General features: G+C 34.0%; 2 non-coding genes across 2 annotated transcripts; both read left to right on the top strand.

The window, feature by feature from the left end:
* Positions 1–217: 217 nt before the first annotated feature.
* Positions 218–379, top strand: LOC111643131 (U1 spliceosomal RNA). Its single transcript, XR_002759655.2, has one exon. It is a non-coding gene; the product is annotated as a U1 spliceosomal RNA (small nuclear RNA).
* A 5,235-nt stretch (positions 380–5,614) lies between these two features.
* Positions 5,615–5,776, top strand: LOC111643139 (U1 spliceosomal RNA). The gene has a single exon (XR_002759656.2). It is a non-coding gene; the product is annotated as a U1 spliceosomal RNA (small nuclear RNA).
* Positions 5,777–14,413: the final 8,637 nt, after the last annotated feature.

The raw sequence follows: 14,413 nt of genomic DNA, 5'->3' as shown, positions 1-14,413 counted from the left end.
TCCGATGATCTGTCAATTATGCTTATTTTTGTGTATTTGAGAACCTTACCGTACAAAAATAACCCTTTCACTGGAGCAGAGCCTGAACTGCGTCGCCAACCGACCGCTAGATGGGTGTGTGGCATATACTGTGACGATAAAATATAGAAACCGGAGAACCCAAAAGAGACATTGCAAAGACGAGTGCATAAATAGCCGCGAATGTGCTGAGTTTAACATACTTACCTGACGCAGGGATATCTGTGATCATCATGGCAGATTCCCCGAGGTGAGACTCGATCATTGCACTGCGATCGAGTTGACCCTTGCGAATATCCCTAATGTGGATATCTCGGGCGTATTATTTTTGGTAGCCGGGACTGCGTACGCGCTATCCCGATTAAACGATTTCTAAAGACAATCATCTCCTTCAAACAACAGGGTAGTTGGAGGACTCAGACTCTCTTTGATCACTGCCTCATACCAAGAGGATTCAATACCTGCATATTCGACATAAAACTTATCGATGAATGATGTTCACGTAACAGGTAGACAGGTTATTCCCTCTCCCCGTGCACCACCTCCTCTTTTGGACTCTTCAAACATCGAACTGTAAGTGAAATTATATTTTTGACAAAAGCTTGGCAAGGCTTTTCTTTTTAATTTTTTTTTATTCTAATCTAACTCATTCATAATATACCTACCCTTTTTAAAAGGCAACCTAACTTTGTTTCTCATAAGGTAAAAGTACCTATTCGTGAAACATGTCCCTATTATGAAATTTTCTTTCATGTTTTTAAACCAATAATAAAAGAGAAAAAAAACAGTTCCCACGATCCTTGAACCCACAATATCCTGCTGACGAACGTGGCTCGTACCTTACTTTTAATGTAAACATTAAAATACTATTTTACGAGAGCAGCTTTTCTTTGTATTCATAAATATTTATTTATTCATTAATATTTTATTTTTACAATGAATAAATGAAAAAATGTTGATACAATTTTCTCATTTATTTCAATATTAAAAAAAAATTTTGTTGTATTCTATGAATGTAATAATTGATTTTTATTGCATTTTATTCTTTTTCTGTTCGTCACGTGAGTGATTTTTTGACTTAAGGACGTTCATCACACAGTTAAGGGGGAAGAAAAGTTCTGAGAGGTGAGAGGAGCGTAACAGATGCAGCAACTCTGGCAATAATTTTTTTTATATGGATGTACTTATACACACTCGTTTTTACGCATAATCATCCCCTTTTTATTTGTGTTATTAAAATATCTCACTTGTGGATCTATTAGAAAATTTAATAGGTTTATTAAAAATTTATTTGTTAGGCAAAAAAAATTGAGATTTCTACTAATCGCTAATTACAATTTTAAGGGATTTTTTCATAAGATTACATGTTAAATTGAGATTTTTTAAATTTAAACATAGGTATAGAGAAAAATAAAAGTTAAAACGATCTGCAATATTTTTGGGTACTTTTTATGCTTTTTCAAATATATGTATGATGTTTAAATAATAATTGTAAAAAAAATCTATGAGTGATGAACCTCCTGTAAGGACATTCACTGGCATGTACTACTGTGCTATGAAGAACGCGGTACTGCAGGATAGTTCCTGCGTAACAAAAACTATGTTTGGAAAAGCTTTTTTTAAAGTTTAGTGGGAAAAAAGTTTTTTCACTTAATACAAAATTTAAATAAAGTTTAAAAAAGTTTTAAAACAGTTTACTACATACAATTAAAAAGAAGATTGAATATTGTAAGTTTTACATCTGATAATTAAGACTACATAATTTTTTCTTTATCACAAGGGATTATTTAAATGATAATAGATGCTATTGTGTTACAATATATGTTTTTATACAATAAAAAGGAAGATTGAAATTTTTTACGCATTCAATTTTGGAATGGATTTAGATTGTCAAAGTTTATAAAAACATTTTCCAAAATTGTATTATTTTTGTCTCATCGATACAAAGGGTTTTTTTTTTTTTACAAAAGAGTAATTACTATCATTCTATACTTATAAATAAACGAACTACATTCTTTTACATATACATTAAATAACATACATATTTATTACGCAAGAGGTTTGAAAATTTACTATCTTGTAATTAGAATGGATCATGATAAGAGTACAGCTGTGAGATCCTGTGCCCTAATGAATAAAACGTGTCACTCAGGCATTAAATCCATAGATCCTAAAAAAAAAAACAAGAAAAATCCACAAAGATCAATTATCTTTTAAATAAAAAATATTTTTTCAATTAAGAGTAATAAGAAAACTTATTTGACTGACCTCCGTTGCAGAATCAATTGAAAACCCCACAATTCCGTACTGTAATCTGTGAACAGATAAAGCTACCAGTTCATGTTCGTCTCTGCACCTCAACTAGCAGCATTCAAATGAATATATCTGAGACAGCAAGAATCTGAAAACAATTTTTGGTTAATCGTTGCATGTTATCTTTATACTTATTATAAGTTTAGCGTTGAGCATATCGAAGTTAAAAATATTAACAAAATGCAATTTTGATTTTGCTTTTTACATTGACCGCAAAATGAAATTTGCGTTATATGGTGATCTAAAGGAACTGTTAATGATTTACGTTTATTTAAGAGACGTTAACGTATATTTATAAAAAAAACTAAATTCAAAAACGAAAGTTACACATTCACTCAACGGTGAACTGCTTTCCACCGTCAACCAATAAATCAATTCAACTCGTAGAGGAGCATCGTACGCAAAATCCAGCAGTGTCCTCATCAGCAATCTCAGCTTACACGTTTGTTAAAAATCGCACATATCTGCGACTGCAAAAAATTTGTGGCAATGTTACAATCCATTTGGCACTTGAAATTCAAACATTGCTCACAAAATGCAAACGATAGCTCGGTAGGCACTTTACTTTACACGCATGAATTTAACCTGCAGAGGTTACTAACAACAACAACAACAACAATACCGGGGAATTATGATTTTTATTCATTAGCGACATTAGATTTTCCTCGAGTTTTCCTGAATTTGTTTTATTACTTCGATAGAAAAAACAACTATTTAAAGCTGATCCACAAGTTTAAAGAATGGCAAGACTTTGTAACGTGAAAATTTTTTTGACATTATCCACCGTTTGTCGTAAATTTGTTATTAATCACCATGAGTTCTCAATTAAGCGCAATTAATATTTATGTCACCGAGTCCATATGTATCACAGCACAACAATTGGCTTACAACACGTTCAGATCTTGAAAAAATCCACTGAAGTGCTGCGGGTCTTCATCTTCACAGCAAATGTAAAAGAAGAATTTTCCCCATTTTTCAATGTACTCTTCCGTTTTTTGAGTATGAAAACGCTTCCTGAAAAAAAAAAGAAATTTCAATAAATGCATTTTTTCATTCAAATTCCATTTTTAAATTTTCAAAACAATGTACCATACGTATTTTAATAACTGTTATCCTTTCATTAGAAAAAATTAAATATTACTTTAGATTGTGAATAAATTTAGTGATAAATTTTGATTTTTTTAAACATTAATCAAGTTCAACTGACAATTAAATATTTTTAATGTGGTACAAGAAATTTTCATTTTTCATCTCAAGGCCTTTTTCGTGACATCTAAAGCAACCACAAAGAGTTTATAGGGCCCAGCATTTGCTCTAAAAACCTGCAGTACTAGATATAAAATCTAATTACTGAACATAATAATACTTAAAAATGAGTGTTTTCAATATTTAATGTGAGTTAACAACGTAACTATTACATTTTAAGTGTGTCGTAAATAAAATAAATAAAAAAAGCAGACTTTTCGAAACCCTCAACGGGTGGCAAACCCTGATATTTTCTGGCAACTTTAAATTAAATATAGCTAACACGATTAGCTTCTTAGACAGGCCCAGTTTTTGGACAATTTTAAAATCCGCCCCTGTTACTTATGAAATAGTCAATAACTAAGCTTATTAAATAATTTCTTTTTTTAAAGGAAAAATTTATTAAGACATTTCAATACCTTTTCTTTATTATTTTTAAAAAAAATAGTGTAGTCTTGTAGTTCTGTTTTCACGTAAAAAAAGTTGAGTACATCACTGCATTATAATCACGTGCAAATACGAACAAAACCTTAAAACTGAATGTACCAGATTATTTAACACCTTAATACACCGAATTAGCTTTGTGTTCCAGTTAGGGACATATATCCCAATTTTTTAGACACATGTCTTATAAATAGAGACAAGCCCTGAAACTCGGCCCTTTACCTTATTGGTTTGTATGGACTAAAATTGTTTTTTTTTAAGTAAAAAGTATAATTAGTTGTACAGGTATTATATTTATACTGATATCATGCTAGGCGTAGAGGTAGAGCACAGCATACAAGCATAAACATACTGCATACTCAAGTTTCTCTTAAGAGGGCGCTGTTTAAATACACGATCGAAAGTAGCTGGCTCGTAACAATGTGTAGACGAAGCAGTGGATATATGTTTTGAATCTTTAGAATCTAAAAAAATAGAGCTAATATCTCCGACTAAAATATTTAAAACATTTTATGCTTTGCTCCGGTGCGTTTTTCAGTCGGTCGGTCGGATACCATCATGAGTTATGTAGTATACCTATACCTACATATTATCACGTGCATCATATGCTTAATGACTGACCGCAACAAGGCGCTGGTGAGTAAACTTTTTCATGTATGTAGATACATGGAAAGCACAGAGGAAATCTGACCTACCAACTAAATAACGGATTTAAATAAAACAGGAACTTTTAATACTATTCAGCTAATATTTGTTACTCAGAGGGACTTGATTTTATTTAAATTATAAGGCACATAAATCTCGCTGGCTTCTAAATAAAGACTGTAACAATTTTGAAACCAGGCTATAAGTATTAGATTTATGAGTTATTATTAGGAATATGATGAGATTGTCTAAAATAATTCATGTTTTATATGTTATATCACAACCTGATGGTAATAATTCAAAAAAAAAAATTTCATTATCCCCCAAGATTGGACAACTCTAAGAAATTAAAATTAGTTTTGTCATCTTACTTTCCGAGAAAGTATTTTAGGCCCACACACAATTTAAAAAAAAATAGATCCAAAAAAATTTAATTTTTGACCATTTAAGAAGACCCAAAAATAAGTATTTTTATGCCTTTATAATCCAAAAGATATTTTTCGAGCTAAAAAAATTTGTTTCTTGGATGTAAGTATCGTGAAATATTAAGAACTTAAATATTTAGTGTCATTAAAAAATTAAAAAAATTTTTGAATTCCGTGGTCATCGTGACGTCACAGTCATAGACTCCTCCCTCGGTTGGTGCAAACATGTAAAGATGCGCTTGCATGTACCTTTATACCCTGTCCCCTTGTATCCTGCATCGGACTTTGTTTAACGTAGAGTATGTTATCCGATGATCTGTCAATTATGCTTATTTTTGTGTATTTGAGAACCTTACCGTACAAAAATAACCCTTTCACTGGAGCAGAGCCTGAACTGCGTCGCCAACCGACCGCTAGATGGGTGTGTGGCATATACTGTGACGATAAAGTATAGAAACCGGAGAACCCAAAAGAGACATTGCAAAGACGAGTGCATAAATAGCCGCGAATGTGCTGAGTTTAACATACTTACCTGACGCAGGGATATCTGTGATCATCATGGCAGATTCCCCGAGGTGAGACTCGATCATTGCACTGCGATCGAGTTGACCCTTGCGAATATCCCTAATGTGGATATCTCGGGCGTATTATTTTTGGTAGCCGGGACTGCGTACGCGCTATCCCGATTAAACGATTTCTAAAGACAATCATCTCCTTCAAACAACAGGGTAGTTGGAGGACTCAGACTTTTCCCTCTGATCACTACCCCAAACCCCAAACCAAGAGGAGTACCCACCTGCAGATTTGACATAAAACTTATTAACGGATGATGTCCACGTAACGGGTTATTCCCTTTCCCCGTGCACCACCACCTATCTTGCAATCTTTAAATTCCAAACAGTAAGTAAATTTATACTTTTGACAAAAGCTTGGCTTTTTTATTCTAATTTCATTTACAACATACCTACCCTAATTTCAATTAAAAGGCAACCTCACTTGTTTTCTCATAACAGAAGATGATCAACAGTCATTATTTGATAATTTTATTTTCGAAAACTTGGCTGGTAAAAAATCTGAAAAAATTTATGTGCACTCCTGATATGATCAAATACAACTTACAGTTTTTTTTGGCATGATTCTACATTTAGAACTTTTCTCCCAAAATTTCTTAGGTTTTCACAAATGAGTTACGACCAAAAATGAACAAATAAGTTATTTGTAAATCAACTGAATGTAAGAATTTTTTAGAGAGTGGCAATAATGCGATTCTAGTCATACAATGGTCATATTATTTTTCAGTAAGAACAAAACGTACGTTCTTTCAATTGTAAATTTAAAAGTATGACAATAAATGAACTGTTACTAAAGATCAAAAGTTTTTTTTTATTTCAATTATTAAATTTGTCGTATATTTTTATATTAATATTCATTTTAAGTGGCAGTGTCTCGTACATTGATCTCAAGTCATGCTGCAATTACAGCATTCATGTAGGTTAAGTTGTTTCAATGATAGGCAGTCATGCATACACTATGTGATAAAAATGTTGTCTAAATGTATTTTCAGATTTTACGATTACTACGAACAAAAAAAAATACGAACTTTATAACTTGGAATTCGACTATGGCTCTATAAAAAAAACCAAATTTTGTTTAAACATCTGAAGTTTTGCATGTAATGCAAATAAAACATATACGATGGTTACAAAATTATTGTTTGATTTTGTTGTGATAATTTTAACAATGTACTGTATTGTATTTTATTTCAAGAGTTAATCATTGAGTAAGCTAAATGTAAGCTTATTTACAAGTGGGCAGTAACACATGGGTAGCAATACATATATACTCACTGGCAGCATAATAGGAAGTCAGTAATGTACACACAATGGCAGTAATACACCAGCAATCAGCTAATTTCGTGAATAATTGTATAATAATTCACCACTGCAATGAAAATGAGTCAAATATTTTTCTGTTAGTATATCTACTCAGATATATCTACCTGATTACATATGAGCTTTATTTTAAAGACAAAAAAGTTTATAAACTCATGCAGGAAATGTGTCTTGGTAAAGAAAAGTGTCAGTAATACCCACATTTACCTCTACTGAGTATAAACATCATGTATATGATTTAGTGAATCAGTGGTTATATTATGAGTTATGACCTGACTTAAGAAATATTTTATAAAATCACAGTATCTAAATATGACATTTTGGAGTCATCTAATTAGTAGATTATTATAATGTGTACAATAAAATGATGAATAACATACAACGAAAAAATATCTTTAATCATACATGAATATTTGGACTACAATACTAAAATAATTATAAAACTAACTTTCTAAAGGAGATTAAAACATTAAATAACCAACGATATAACTGATAAGGCATAACGTACACTGTTTTGAGTTGAATGTATAATATATATGAACTTGAAATATATTTATACTTTTTTATGTTAATTTTTCATTTGATCCTTATCTATTATAAAATGATGAACCCTGGCTGCCTAAAAGCGATTTTATTTTTAAATTTCTCTAAAATTATAACTTTTTATCAATTATAAACTGGTAAAGCTTTCAAATTTATTCATCGTTAAAAAAAATAAAATTGTATAACTTAATAAGGTGAAAAAAGTTTATGTTGCAATTCTGTATACATTAAATCTAACATTTCTCTCAATCTGTATTTTTCAACGCAACACATTGTTGCTTTCTTAAACAAGATAATTTCCTACACTGATTTTTATTAAACTTAACTTGTTTGTATTTTTTGTTATTTTATACTTCCCCCTCCGAAAAAATTGTTATCCCCACTTTCATTACTATGATTTTTTTTAATCTCCATGGGATTAAGTTACAAGAGTTGTAATTAAGAAATTCGGACCTTGCGAAATTTCCAACAAAAATCGTATTTCCTTGAAAAATTGTATTATTTCCATTTCGTGATAGGTATGCATTTATTCAGCTGTTGTCGATCGGTCAAGCAACACGAGCACTTGAAATTTTTGCCAAAGTGCAACAGGAGGTAGAAGAAAACGAAGATTGAGAGACAGACTCCATCTATATTTCCTCCGCATGTCTAATACTGCTCATAAATTAATCCACGCATCTCAGAATAATTTTTTTTTTTTTTTTTTAATACTTACCATGAATGAGACTAACCGCTGTATGTGAGTAAGATGCTTGCATGTATTGTGTGCACGTATGAATTAAACACACGAAGCCGTCCCCCGTTGCTTCGCCTCCGACCTCGAAGTAAACTTGAATGGGTCGAGATTAAAGGACTCCGCTGCTCTTGAAGTTCGTCACGTCTCTCTAGTCGAGGAAAACGATCCTTGATTGCTGACTCGATCCTGCGACGACGTGAAATGCGCTTCAGAAAATACCCGTGGAAAATTACCACGCGTCATTGTCATTCATATAGTTGCGAGCAAAAACGATATCACATCAGTATTTGAGCGAAATTGGTGACATTTTTTTAATTGACGTACAGTGGATACTTACGCGTTTATTTAATTATTGTAAACTTGTTATTTATGCAACTTTCTTTCAAACAATTGTTATTAAATAACAACAATTATTTCAGGGATCTTTTTAAAAAGTGTTACAATTTTTTATTTGTTTATTTGTTGAGGAATGTCTTGAACATTATTACACTAGTACATCTGCCTGTTTGACGTGTGTTGAATAAAAAAAATTGTTACAAACCTTTTTGTTTTCTTATACGTAATTTCGATATGATCGAGTCATTTATTTTCATAATCACGAAAGATTATATAAAAAACTGTAAGAAAAGAAGATACAACATTGTAGACTATGCTCTGTCCGATCAAAGTAATGTTGTATTGTTTTTTTAATACATTATTTATAATATTTTACAAGAGTGTTGACACTAAAGAACTTTTATAAAAGTAGTTTTAGGATTTCAACTCTCTCCGTTTCATAGACATTAAACTTGAACGAAATTGTCGATGAATGTAAATGATCGATGAAATTGGCATGAAATCGACGCTACTTTTGAAATTTTGTATAAGTACTGCGTAAGTAGTTATAACATTTAAATGAGCTCTTTCTTCGTGACACTACGTAGCCGTGCCTATCAAGCAGTAGAACAGCTCGATTATAGTCAGACAGGCTGCAGCTGATGGAGAAAAGAAAAACAAGCGTCTGTCACAGGGACGTTATTTTTTTTTTTTTTTTTACGGTGCCACGTGACAAGTTTTATTGCTGCTCTCAACACACCTTGCGAAAAATTAATTCTTTGCTCGAATGTTAAACTCACGGAGATAACCAAAATCGCAGTCTCACGCTGAATACCGAAAAAAAAGTGCCCCGTGTCGTGATACCGACAGCTGCGTGTATGTTTGTGATATTTTCTAGTATCTCGTTTTTTTGCACATCAAATTGGTAAAAAATTTGCTCCAATCATTAATTTCGATAGCAAAGCTTCGACCGCCTCGTTTAATGTTTGATAACCGCAAACGTTGACGATTACACCCGTACTTTGTGTACACCCACGTGTCACGTAGGTACTCGTTGATTTAAGGACAAATGAAATCGCAGGAACTTCGATTGAATTTAACTGTAGTCACAGGTGTTTTATTGTTTGAATACATAAACACTGGTTATAATAACGACAAAATTTGCTACTATCAGCTGAGTGATTTAATAAATAAATACTTTTTTTTTTTTTAATTTTGGAGGAAGTGATTAAAATTGATGAGTTGCACATGTACAGGTGAACAATGTGCTCGATTCATAATTTTTTAGAAAAATCATTATGCGTCAATTGCAGCGGGCCCAATATGATGTCCCAAATTTCGTCTTTGGTGTATAAGGAGTGAGGCTCGTAGGGTGTGGACACAGCTCTGGGAAAGCCAACACCGCCGACGTTCGACGATATTTTCATGACCCTGGGGTGATGGTCACAAATCGCGTATACCTCTTCGGTCTTGTCACAGTCCCAAGTGATATTTTCATCGGACACGTTGTTGCAGGAGATGCTCAAGTGATCGCCACTCTTTTCGATGCTCTGGCTCTGGAAAAAATTCAAACAATTGGGTTTCAGAAAACCAAGGAGATTCGTTGCGAAAGGATACACACGTCGATTTGCGTGTTTGCGCCGAACGACTCGGCCGCTGAGAAGTACGGCGTGCTCCCTTGGGAGGATTCGTCCAAGCTGGCTTGAGTTTTTCCACCTGCAGACGCTTTTAAAGGTTCGTCTCCGAGAGCGTCCCTTTCGATATCTGAAATCTATTCCACAAAACACACTCGTTACGAAGCTTTTCTTTGGAAAAAAAAAAAAAAAAAAAAAAAATAGTTTTTTGTGACTGTACGTTCATGGAGTCGTCCTGTGTCGTGGAGTCGCTAGAATCGTTTCGCAATCGAAACACTGAGTTGGAGGAATTCTCATATGACTTGCGTTTAGAAGCGCTTCTCCCGCTGCCTCCGATCTGAAATGAGGAAAATATCGTCGAGTTTGCATTTTTTTTCGGGGGGATCAAAACGTGGTAGCGAAACTTACGGAATCATCTCGAGCCTCGACGATTTTGTTGTATAACTCGATGGGTACGAACGGCGATTCGTTGCTACTTTTGTTGGGGAGTTTGTGAACCTTTACCGAGATTATTTTTACTTTCGGTCTCGCGTCTACCAAATCGCTTATTCCATTCGTTGATGCTTCAGGCAATGCATTTTCACACGCAGTTCTTTCCTTCTCCGATGTCTACGGTAAAAAATTGGAATAATATTTATTAAATGTAATTTTTATTTTTGTAGTGTAATTTTTTTCTTTCGAGTAAATATTTTTTAATCACTACTTTGTAATGCAGAGCTTATCAAAAATTAGGTCTTACAATTTTAAAGAAAAATCAGTTTAGGAAAAATAGAGTTGACATATTTTATTACAATAAACTTTCATATCTAAAATGCATCAAACTCATGCGATATAAAAAAAAAAAATTTGCCTCGATATTTTATTGTAAAGAGTGATGAATAAAAATGTTTCAAAAATAAGAAAGGACACTTTATTTAGTAGAAGCATTTAAAATCCGTAAAATGATTTTGTCCAGTCCTACCGCAGTTAGATGTGAATGCTCTGACTCAGATTTTTTATCCCTGCTGTATTTTGCAATCTCTAAATTTGTACTCGATTTGCTTTCGTTAATATTCATTTTCACGTCTTCTGACTGCAATAAAATTATTTAAAAAAAAAAGAATTTTTTACTAAAATGAATCAAACATTGTAAAAGTTACATCGATGACTCGGTGTTTTGCAGCCTCCGTCGAGTGAGTTTGGCATTCTGCACCCAAAGAATCATCAACGCTCTCTGTGGTCGTTGGATCGCCGTTAAGAAAGCCTCTCGTTATACCAGCAATCTGCGAATGAAATATGCACATTTAACGCAGTAAATTTGCTTTTCATTGCAACTCTTCGACAAATTACATTTTCAACTATTGAGCTCTTGTACTTGAAGAGCGTCCCGCTACTGCAGAGTATGGCATACTCCATTTTACAAACGATATTTTTGATCACGGCTTCCGCGACGCACTGTTTCGACTGCGAATAGAAATATTTCGATAAAGCGGATTCCAGTTCGGCCAAAAAGTATTTTCTCATCTGAAAAAAAAAAAAAAAATTGTTCATCGGTGCCTCTGGCGAAAGTAATGCTCATCGGTACGATACTCGTTTGTCCACGATACCTCTACGGTCAGCCCTTCGATGTGTATGCTTCTTTCGGGGCTGATTTTGTCGGTGCCGTTACCATTTTCACTGGAGTTTTTCTGAAAAAAAAGGATGCCAAATTTTTAATTTTCATCTTTTCCGATTGAAAACAAAAAATTCATCGTAACTATCGATTACTTGATGATTATCGATCTTCCTCCTTTTCTCGGCTATGTGCTCCTCTTGGAACTTAATTATTTCTTGCAATAGGTATTCCCTAAATGACTCCATTCTTGAAGCACACCACGATTTCTGATTATCGTTGCTATTTTCTACGCTCGAAAATTTACTTGTACAACCGAAGAAAGCGACAGTTAAACACTCCAACCTGAAACAGGTCAAAAATGATTTTTTCATTACATTTTTATTTCACTTTTCTTATCGGGTGGACAAAATTGAAATTTAAAACGACTGTTTTTGCCCGAAATACCTATTATATGAGTACTTGTTACCTTGCCGACCATTGATTCTTTACGAAAAAGATAATAGTAATTTTAGTTGTATCGCAGCTTATAACGAACCACGTTGTTTCCACAAAAACCCGTCAAAAGCACTCGAGTCTAGCTTTAGTTTGAGTTTTCATATATATAATCATAAATACTGTACATGGATGACACAAGTTTCGTTAAAAAACGAAGGTTTTTCTCACAAGCAAAACTTGGAGGCGATTCTTGCAAAAAAAATCTAATCAATAATTTTCCCTCCCTCCACCTCATTTTCGAGACATCGACTGAGAGAAGAAAAAGTCATAACTTGGCTGAGCCCCAAGAGGACAACACCAATCAACTGACATCAGCAAGCTCGGCCAGAAAACTATTGACTCTTTCGTGACTGTTTCCTCTTAGCCAATTGTATTTTGTGATGTATGATACGAAAAAAAAAAATTCCCTCAGCAGTGTCGACTAAAAAAACCCCCACGCATCCCACCCGAAAAATATCACTGTTATAAAACTGCACCGTCTTTCCGTCCTCAAGATTCGTCGAAACACAGCAGTGGGCATAAATACAAGAGACAACAACGAGACGATACCTACCCCTGAAAATCTATTGTTATTACGTACTCACACCCGACACCGACACCAATTAAATCATTTTATTATACATTATAGTATACAATACACAGACAATACCTAAAGTACTGCATTGAAGAGAGAGTAAATTGCCTTTATAGGTATATATACAGTGAATGCACAATATCATTATATCAGCACCTACACCATCGGTGTGTGTATTGTACGATTCCTCGAGCGCATCCCCGGCACGGTGTTTCCGAGCTGGTGCTTCGCTAAGTCAAAACGTCCTATAGGACTAGTTGCATTGTCATTACCAGCCGTGCCGTTGAGTTGGTCCTTCGAGTTCCTCTGGCTCCAGCAGCTGATGTGTGTATTGTCCCTCCCTTTATCTGGTAGGTGTATACGTGTGTAGGCATGACGTGGGTGGTGGCGTGTGTATGTGTGCTGCACTACCGTGGATTATGAATTGACGCTAATTAACGGCTGAATTTAATTAGCGTTAGTCGCAGGCGGCCGTTCGGTTCGAGGCATCATCGGGTTTGACGTTGATGTTTAATTGGTGGTCAGGAACTAAGGGATCTTACCTTACATGTTTGGGCTGACTAATTGAATATTGCAAATTATTCGCGTGCTGAATCGTGTTCTGTACGGTTATTTGAAAATGTTTGTTTTGGCCTAAAATTTCTTACTTCGTTAATCACAAACGGATTCGCCTCAATTTTCGTGCCTAAAGTCACTTACCATTTATGCGTGCGCGGTTTGAATTCCTTTTAACCGAAACTTGCGGCTTTTCACGAGCAGATATATATGAGCTTCGAAATAATTCAGACTAACCTCAAAATGCATTTGCAAAATGCACTCCATGTGTCGAAAGCGTACGTTTTAGGTTACGAGAAAACTACTTGAAAAACTTGGCGAAACCCTTCTGTGGTCACTAACAAATACTTGCATATTTTGCGAGTTGGTTATTTGTCACTATAGGCACCTTTGTGGAACGCTTTGACGTTCCTCTTTTCAACGCGCTGTGCCAAGGCCGTTTAACCCATCGAACACGTTTGAACACTGTCTTTCTTTCGTTCGATCGTTGAAAATTTTTAAATATTTCATTAACTCTTTGCACCAAGCGATTAATTCTTAAGGACGATTAAATGATACACTTTTTTTGTCAAGTCCGTTTACCGCAACACCGTTGATGAACGAAACGTTATCAATATTAATTTCTTTCAAACCCTGCAAGGAAAACATTTTTTTTTTTTTAATTATACATTGACGTTTTTTTACCAAAATTATCAGTTACTAGAAAAGTGGGTGGGAGGGTTTGGGGTACATTGTAAATAAATAGAATTCTTAGTTCTTAATTTTTTATTGATCGAAGCATTTTCAGTACAAAATTCGAAATCAAACTTGATTTTTCTTTTCTTTGTCCGCAAATATGTCATCGACTCGCTTTTTCTGACGTAGAAGCATTTTGGATTAGAAAAAAGTTACTAACAATATGTCGTGCATTGAAATAACCTGCACATGCATTTTCATACACAACAGTCTTGACAAACACAAATATTAAGAGTTACGCTGAGGATTT

This window comes from Copidosoma floridanum, unplaced genomic scaffold, assembly GCF_036245765.1.
Source record: "Copidosoma floridanum isolate Cflo_tuat_1 unplaced genomic scaffold, Cflo_Japanese_pri ptg000020l, whole genome shotgun sequence".
Classification (NCBI taxonomy): domain Eukaryota; kingdom Metazoa; phylum Arthropoda; class Insecta; order Hymenoptera; family Encyrtidae; genus Copidosoma; species Copidosoma floridanum.
The sequence above is the reverse complement of the archived record's forward strand: the minus strand, read 5'-3'. Positions and strand labels throughout refer to the sequence as shown.